Source organism: Ips typographus, linkage group LG10 (genome assembly GCF_016097725.1).
Source record: "Ips typographus isolate SLU linkage group LG10, UJ_Ityp_2.0, whole genome shotgun sequence".
Taxonomy (NCBI): domain Eukaryota; kingdom Metazoa; phylum Arthropoda; class Insecta; order Coleoptera; family Curculionidae; genus Ips; species Ips typographus.
Window position 1 is genome coordinate 7,824,559 of NC_138431.1, and position 9,402 is coordinate 7,833,960.

Genomic DNA, 9,402 nt, shown 5'->3' on the forward strand with positions numbered 1-9,402 from the left:
GCCTTATTATTTAATTTCCACTGATTCGATCAAAATCGCGCCGGTATTCTAATCTAGTTATTTTATCACACCGTATATAAACCAGCTTTACGGTTTTACCCAATTGTCTCGCTCTCTCTGCCCGAATTGATACTTTTGTCGGGCTTTATTCAATATAATACCGAAAGCTTGTGCTTGTCGTCCCAAAATGTAAATTTTGTTATATCGGCTTATTTATTTCAAATAAATAAAAATCGATCAAAACCAAATGCGATTCATTGATTCGAAAATCGCAACAAAATTTTTGTGTTAATTTCGTTTAAAATTTTGGACAAAAGCCCTAATTTTGATGACGACGACAAGGGTGATAGAACTAAACGGAAACCGCTCGTCTCTCGGTTTATATCTCTTGTAGTAAAATTTTGCTCGTGAATATGTGACGTATGAGAATTGAGGACGGATTGAATGTGTGCATAGCGTATAGGGTCGTAAAGTGTCAAAAGGGCGGTGGTAAATCAGAGGAAATAAAATTGAACGTCAAGGAAATTACTATTACCCTGTGTTATTGACGAAGTAGATGAAAATGCAAAATGTTAAATCTATTGACAGTATTTTTTGTGATCACCCTGTTTATCTGTATATGCATTGACTGTCCATGTTTTTATACATCATATGTGATTGTGTTTGGTACGGTAGCGTGGCCGAGCGGTCTAAGGCGCTGGTTTAAGGCACCAGTCTCCTCGGAGGCGTGGGTTCGAATCCCACCGCTGCCACAGCTTTTTTAATTCAATTTTGGTTTTTTTTATAACTAATAATAGTATTTATTAAATTTCGTCCTATAACTAGTCAATTATTTAACGTTTAGCAACTTTAAAATTTTTCATTTTTCAAAAAAAGCTGATAGAATGGGAGGGTTATTGAATGATTTCAAAAATTCAAATATTATAAGCAAACTCATATGAACATCCAGTTTCAGTTATTCGTGTAATCTGAATAATTCAACGATTAATTAGCAATAATTAAAGCGTTTAAGCTCACCTAATTAAAATAGTGCGGATATAATTTACATCAATTTCGAATAATTCGCATTCATTCCTCTTGAATGGTATTTTACCAATTTCGTAGCTGACTGAATTAAAATAACGTCTCAATAAAATTATTATTACAAACAATCAATGATTAGTATTTAATGGTTTTAGAAAAAAATACACTAAATCAGACTGGGTAACAATTCAGGCCTACTAATGACGACGCAGTGGGTTGTATACAGGTTGGATGTCGCTTAATAAAGATAAAAGTCACATTCTATTCGCCTTTCGTACTTTCTGCATGCAAAAGAATGCCGTAACACCAGATTAGCGTGTCGCATATTTTTGCATCAAAACGACGATTTACTTTTGCAGCCGGAGACATCGATATATTGCATCAGATTGTTCGCATTTAAATAAATAAATGCATAATGAGCATAACGTATGTAAAGGGGGTCATTGTTACGAAACACGAAAACTGGTTTAGCGTGTTTTGAAAAAAATGGATAATTATCGTCTCGAGAACGACACTATAACTGAAACTAAAAACCAATTGAAGTTTGAAAATTTGCATTTAATTCCATTTGCATTTTTCAATTTTAGGAATCGCCTGGACTTTTAAATTAAAGCAATAATATCCGTTTTCTCGAAGAAGGAATGATATTTGTCTCCAAAGTCCAATAAAATAATATTTATTAAAAGTTGTCCGGAGGTCGTTAAGGGCTTTAAACGGCCAATTCTCCGGATTCGGCCATAAAATTTTCGATAATCTGATCGGGATTTGAATAAAGGAGGATACTTAGCCGGGGCTTTGGAAATATAATTAACCAGAGCAAATAAAAGCTCAAAATGGCGTCGACTATACCGTAAAGTCACACTAAAAATGATGAATAAAACAGTGCCGGAACGTTAAATCCCTGACAGACTGTACTAATGTAATATTACAGACAGTTTTCAAATCACGTGACTGTATCATTTATTTGACTTGTGGTAGCAACGTGACCTACTCATCAATGTTTGTTGATTCCGTAAATAAGTCTTAGTAACATTTTTTAATGAATTTTGTAATGTTCCCAGCTGACCAAATAGATTACATTGAGTGACTAGTGTAATATAGCAATATTTAGTGTAGCAGTGGTTTTAACAGCTAATAGGACATAAACTAAACTTGTTTCTTCCCTTTTCTAGGGCTTTGTTTTGGAATAACATTATATTGGGGCCACCTAAAGGGCGCATTTCCACGCCTTTGACCCTCTTTTTGTCGTCGATATTATGGTTTCCAGATCAAAGCTTTCAGCTATTGAATGACTCTCTTTCTGGACTTTGTAGCGTCGTAAATCCAGGAAAAATGTAAATACGTGTCGATAAATATATGACGGTAGCTGGAGGGTAATTTTCCGGTGGCAAGTTTTCCTCCCTTGAAAGCTCGAGTGGGGCTCTAAAGTTGTTTACGGGCCGGCCCTAACTCCGGTAATAAGTTCCGCTTTTGTTTTAAAGTGGGCCCCTCAAAATCAATTCGGAGCCAAAGTAAGAAGAACCGATAGTTTTGATGCCTCGTATTTGTGGCGGTTGCCTCAAACTTTGCCGCTCTACTCAAAGTTCAAATAATGCCTTTCGGGTCCACGAATCTATGCGAATATATTAAATATGTAAGCTTTTCAAAAACAACTTTGGTTAACGTAAAGCTTTATGCAACTGGAAGGGCGCGATAAGTTTAGCATTTTCAGTCTGTTGGTTTATAATCTCTATTTCAATGAAACGAGTGCATAACTCCCTCAAATTACCTTTTAGGGCAAAAATGCCCTGATGCAATCTTGTAGGGAATTTAATTCGCTACAACTCTTCTTATTACACTTTTTTGATATTTTTTTTCAAATAACCGAGTTATACATGTGTTAGAATCTCGGTAACCGTAAGAGCTACAGAGTGGGTTAAATAGGGAAAGTTTTAGAGAATTTAATGGGAAACTTATTTTCGGTTTGCAAATTAAATTACTTTTCTTCGTTTTCCGAAAAATTGGGAAAACGTCAGAGACTGCATTTTAAACAATTATTGCTTACAGTTCTTTAACAAATCTAAAGACATTCTTTACGTACAACACGATGACGTAATTAGAAAAAACCTGTATGTTATTAAAAAATCTACTTTTTAAATTCTTATGGCCGCCATTTTGAATTATTGCATTTTTGGAAAGCCCTCAAATAATCCTTTTCGATGATGTACTTGATGATGCTATTATTTAGTTTCTAAAGGGCAGAAAAGGTTTTTTAAATTTTTTTATAGTTGGCTTTGAAAAATGTCGCCGCCATTAACAAAAAAAAAAAACAAATGACAATCAGTGTGCTTTGTGTTACAAATTTTTATAATTTATATTTTTTAAATTTTCTTAAGTATATCATCAACTATTTAAGCAAATACTAAACTTAGCAAAACGTAAAATAAATCAAATTTTAATTTAATTGTTACAAATAAGTAACATTTTCCGCTAGTAAACAAAGAACAAAGCAAAACTATAAAAAATAATGACTAAAGAAGGGCAAATTGGGTTTGTCTTTTAAAAGCAAAAATAACTGGCTTTATACTCATCTGAACGTCCAATTTGCATGTAAAGTAAACAAGGGCTCCTTAAAAGAATTTTTTTTACCGTTGTGCCGTAGGAATTGCTTTTAAAAGGATATTAAAAGGGATGTTTTAATCTTTTCCGTCTTTTTTTGCAAATATTATTCCACCATCTTTCCCTGAAAAAGGGAAATCAACCCTTTTTTGATACGATCACACTCGTGCACAGACAAGAGGCAGGTGTTTCTCGTTAATGAATTCAAACTCGTTTTGCGTTTCGTCATTGATTTACTAAATCCAGGAAATGTAAGGAACTTCAAGTGCCTTCCGGTTCCTGCGACTATAAACATGCGATCCTGTCGTAAATATTTGACCTGGACGCTTTTATATATTAACTTTCCTGCATTCCGACACACATTTAGATACTACGACGACTTTTACGTCTTTAATGAAATTGAGGTATTTGCGGAATGACACCGAAAGAGGACAAGAAGGGCGACTTAATTGTGTTTTGGGATGGAAAAACGCGAGAAAACGCCCAAAGTTTGGTTTACACGACCTGATTACGAATTCCTCGCTGCTCCTCAAAGGACAAAGAAGAGCGTTTGGTGTAGTATTAAAGACTATAAAGCTTTTTATTGTCTTAAAGTTAATTATTTCAGTCGATAGGTGACGTTCAGTTGTCTAATAACTGTCATTTACAATAATTATTATGCAACCAGTCATTCAATCTTAACAACCTTAATGATATTCTGATGTGTGTTTTAGGCTTCTTCCTCTCCTCTCCTCAACAATTTTTTGTATTTCTCCAGAAATTCCTGAGATCATTTTGGTAAAAAATTAACCAAAACTCAATTACGTATTTGCTTTTATGACTAATTCCCCTTTGAACAAATTAAACTCCCTAGTAGGTAATAAAGACAGATTAGTGGAACTAAAGTGTGTTAGACCCTTCCAGGCCATTAAAATTCCTTATCAATCACATAACACTCTTCCAGGTAATAGAGGAAGGGACCACCCTAAAAAAAAAAATTGACACAACAACCCCAAGTTATGACCGTGACCAATTTACTAGAGCCGGATTGGTATTCATAAGGAGTCCCCTCTTCCCCCATATCAAAAACGACTGTTTGGAGGGATGCGATCTATACCAGGTGCGGTCGTTTAGAGAAGCTGTAAACTTGCACCAAATGAATGAAGGTGTTTTTGATCGTTCCTTGTATAGAGAATTGGAGGATTTATCAACGTAGAAATAGAAACTGATTTTATGACAGGACCCGGAGCATTTTATGTGTCGTTGTTACTCCTTTTTACTGTGCGACATAAAAAAAAAATGAGCGTTATGTGATATGACTTATACGACCTTTTCCGTAGTTTTTATGTCAGAATCTAAAAACTAGTAATCCATACAGTTAAAGAAGAAATTTACGAGTAACGATGGCCCGCTTTAAACGTGTCTCCATTATTTACAGAATAATGGAGGTAATATACACCCAGACAAAAATTCCCTCTCTCTCTCTGCTTTCTTTTGCGATATCTGTAAATCTAAACTTGAGGTAGAAATTGCCATTATTCAGAAGAATGGGCTGCTTTGGGAGGACGCCTGCAGTTTATTTTCACTTGTTCTAGTACAAGGGCGGTCTCGAAACTACCCTTTTTTATGCTAACACCACCCCGGGGGGTAGTGCGAGCACGATGATGCGGTTAGCCTCAAAACAAAAACGCCGCCACTCGAACAATTCAAACTGGAATACCTTAAAATAATATAGTGAACCAGCGATTCGGAAAATCAAAGTCCCTCGTATATACGAATGCAGTGAATCGCTACGAATTGCATAACAAGAAAGGTAAAGGCGATTTTTCTTGGGGTAAACGAAATTCAGTAGGTTCGAAGCGATTTTATTGTTGAATTATTGCCAGTTGGACTGTCTAAGGTAACTAACCCCCTATAAAACATGCAGAACTGTCAACCGGAAAGTTGTCGTTTGTCAAATACATTTTTCCGCGTGGAATATTCATTAAATTGAGGAATAAAATACAATTTACATAACGAATTTCGTATTTAAGCCAAACCTTCCCAAATCTGTTTTAAATTGCCAGACGCCATTTTGAAAGTTCCATAGACTTCTAGATACTATTGAAAAACTTTTCATAAGTGTCAGACTGTTCTACAAGTGGTCTAAATGATTTCAGAGTTGTTTTAAATTGCCAGAGGCCTCTAGGACCATTTTGAAAGTTCCATAGACCTCTAAATGCTGTTGAGAATCTTTGAGCAAGTGCCAGAGGCCTCTAGGACCATTCTGAAAGTTTTGTAGACCTCTAACTGCTACTAAAAGCCTTCTTGAAAGTGCAAGAGGCCTCTAAGACCATTTTGAATGTGCCAAAGACCTCTAAATGCCACTTAGAACCTTCTGAAAAGTGCCAGAGTTTTTTACAAGTGCCTTAAACCTTTCCATAACTGTTTTAAATTACTAAAGACTTCTAGCATTTTTTTTGAAAGTTCCATAGACTTCTAAATGCTGTTGAGAATCTTTTAACAGAGCCAGAAGCCTCTAGGACCATTTTAAATGTGCCAAAGACCTCCAAATGCTACTGAGAACTTTCTGAAAAGTGCCAGAGTCCTTTACAAGTTCTTAAACCTTTCCATGACTGTTCTAAATTGCTAAAGGCTTCTAGAACCATTTGAAAAGTTCCATAGACGTCTAAACGCTATTGAAAACCTTTTATCAAGTGCCAGATACCTCTACAACTGTTTTAAACTTTCTTAGAATTGTTTTGATTTGCTAGATACTTCTAGGACTAAATATTTTAAAAACTTGACTTGAAATGACTGACGAATCAATTAATCGTTTCACTCTACTTAAACATTTTCAAAAGTTCTGATGTAATTTGAATTATTATTAATTCATCGACAAAATACTAACCAATTAGCACGGAATTAAGCGCAAAAGGCAACTCTCGACACTTCATTTCGATCGTTTTAAAAGGGAAACTCGGAAATAAGTTAAAACGAGGGGGAAATTATAGTTTTGCAGTGAACTGCTAAATCTTGCCTTACCTTATCTGCCGATGCAACTTTATTGCCTGCAATTTGTTCGGCTCTAATTAGAAGCAGCGAATTTAAGATTCCCTCATTAAGTTAGTTTCCGAATTAACAGGACGAGCCCTAAAACGCCCTTTCCATTGATTAACCTAAATCTACGAATTGCAGTCAGTCGCAAGTTTGGACACTTTAAAACGTTTCAATCTTTGTAATCCGGCTTTTGTGAGGACAGTTTATAAGTTTTCCACCAATAAACCACATTTACAGCAAAAAAGTAAAGTTAACCATTAGCTGGTTACATGTAATTATCTGTAAATACGCATTAAGCAACTGGTTTTAATGACTGTAAATTACTACTTGTCGGACCATTTTCTACATCATTTTTCGTAACAGTTTAAGACCGACGATCCACTTTACATCCCAGAAACCAGTTTGTTTTTGATTCCCCAAACAAGAAAAACTAGACCCAAATTCTAGCTATCTAAAATGGATACAACTTTATCAACAGGCAAGAGAAAATCTACTCGTAAATTATCGCTCGTTTCTTTTTTCTCTCAGAAATTCGAAAGGTAATTTTCTCTTTTTCGATATTCTTTATTTTGTAAATCGAGGGCGATTTTATCAGGGGGTTTATTGGGTCTCAGATTTGATTCCTTAATTCGAGCACCTACAACAAAAAAACCAACCAGAAATAATTTACTAGTGCCCCCAGGTGGTATGAACCGTTAGAAGACCTCGATATTTCAGAAAATTCCTAGTTAAATACACGAGCTAGTTTACATGTTAATCAAGTGTGTTAGCGGCAATGATTTATCATTGAATTTGAAATAGTTATAACCTTAAATCAAAAGCATTTTTCCGCAATAGATATAGATAATCATGTGACTAATTCCCGGTAATTTTCCCCGGCTCTATCCGGTTATTTACGATAGAGATGCAATCTATATCCATGTGCTATTAAAACCCATTAAACGAATGGGTCGTAGAACTGGCTGTAATTAAATACTTGCCACAAAATCAGATTTTGTTAGATGATACTTTATTGATGTTTTATTAGACGCTTTGTTACGTCATTAACATAAGAATCATCGTCTTGTTCAATTATTTAGTGTAATAATTCTTGCTTTAAGCAGAAGTAAACATCAGCAGAGCAGACGATAAATCGGAAGTACTTCGCGAATAAAGCTCCTCCCCCCTCACCCTGAGGAAACAGTCTGTTTGGGACGGGGGATGGAAAGCAATTACAATTTTAAAGCCGATTTAAATTCAACTTTTAGTGGGTAATAATTGAATGTACAAACCCATCGAAATTTTTATCGCGATGTATATTTCCTTTTTGGTAGGACTGTCGCGTTTAAATTAAACGTCGTTTTATCGCCCACCTTTAAACTTTTATTATTATTCCTCTCTCAATTTTGAACATTTTAACACCCTCTCCAAAGGTCAAATGTCGTTGAATCTTATTATTATCATTGTAGGATGGCTTGTAATAAGGCACACATTTTAAGATTAATTTAGAGTGCATAAATTTATTCATAAACATAAAAAAACCGCTTTTTCATAACCCTTCTTCCTTAACCTTAATCTTCAACACATTCTCTCCCTCTCTCTCTCTCTTGACAAATGACAGCTAACATGCAGCGTTGCCACCGCTTAATTATTGGTGAACACTACATAATTAATTTTTTTTTAGTTTGTTTAATTTGAAATTTTTTCTACCCTATCCAAATTGTGGGAAAAATTTCCTAATTGCCTTTGCCATATTTGAATTTTGAAAATTGTCTTTGACTGCCTAGATAGCTTTAGATTAATAGTGGAAAAGTGATGTAGAGTGTCGTTTGTTAAAATGTCATTTATTAAGGACCCAACCCCATAAAAACTGTCAAAATTGACATAATTCCAAGGTCATCGTGTTAGAGCACAACGGACTTCAGATTCGTGTTCTCCAGTTTGAAATTGGTAAAATAAGATCACTTTGATTGAGCAAAATTCAATATGGCCGAAGTTAGTATAGCAGAGGCCCAAATATCCAAAATTTTTGTCGTTTTTGCGAAAACTGCAATTTTCGGAATTTTTTATTTTGCTCCAGGAGGGTTTCAATGCACAGCAAAAAGCATATTTATTTTTTCGTTGCCAGGAACTCGGCCGGATTAAGATATACATGAAATCTGTCTAAAAAATATTTACAATATAATATGTGATATGGTGGCAAAGGATGTTTGACGCCCTTTAGCGGCCAAACGGTGTTATCAATCAAGTCATGTGGGGATATTTTTGGAAAGCTTAAAGTCTGCTCTATCTTTTGTATTCTATGACATTTTGACGTAACTTGTCAAATAAGGAAGTAATTTAGGGTCAAAGCCACGTGTGTCAAAAAATATGTTATTTTTACAAAAAGTGCAATTTTTTATTTTGCTTCAGGAGGGTTCCAATGCACAGCAAAGGGGATATTTATACCGTACCTCGTGGGATGTCTGGTTCACCAAAAACAAAGCTTTTTATATCCGGCAACCACAATGTTTCAAAAAAAAATCTGAAGAACTAATCTAAGACAGAAGTAAATTTCAATATGACGTCACAGTTAATGTCGTTACTGCCACTTCTCCTGTTCTATTCAATTGAAGTACTGCCTTCTTTCAAGCTGCTTTTCTATAATTTTGTTGGTTGTAAAGAACAAAGAACGGAATTAAATAAAGGTCGCCTTCAATCACGATCGTAGTTGTCATTGTTGTCACGAATATTAATGCGCGAAATAATTATTTTGCGCGGAAACTGTTGAGTCGAATTTCATTA

General features: G+C 35.1%; 1 non-coding gene across 1 annotated transcript; it reads left to right on the forward strand.

Moving 5' to 3' along the window:
- The first annotated feature begins 670 nt into the window (after positions 1–670).
- On the forward strand, positions 671–752 carry TRNAL-AAG (transfer RNA leucine (anticodon AAG)). Its single transcript has one exon. It is a non-coding gene; the product is annotated as a tRNA-Leu (tRNA).
- Positions 753–9,402: the final 8,650 nt, after the last annotated feature.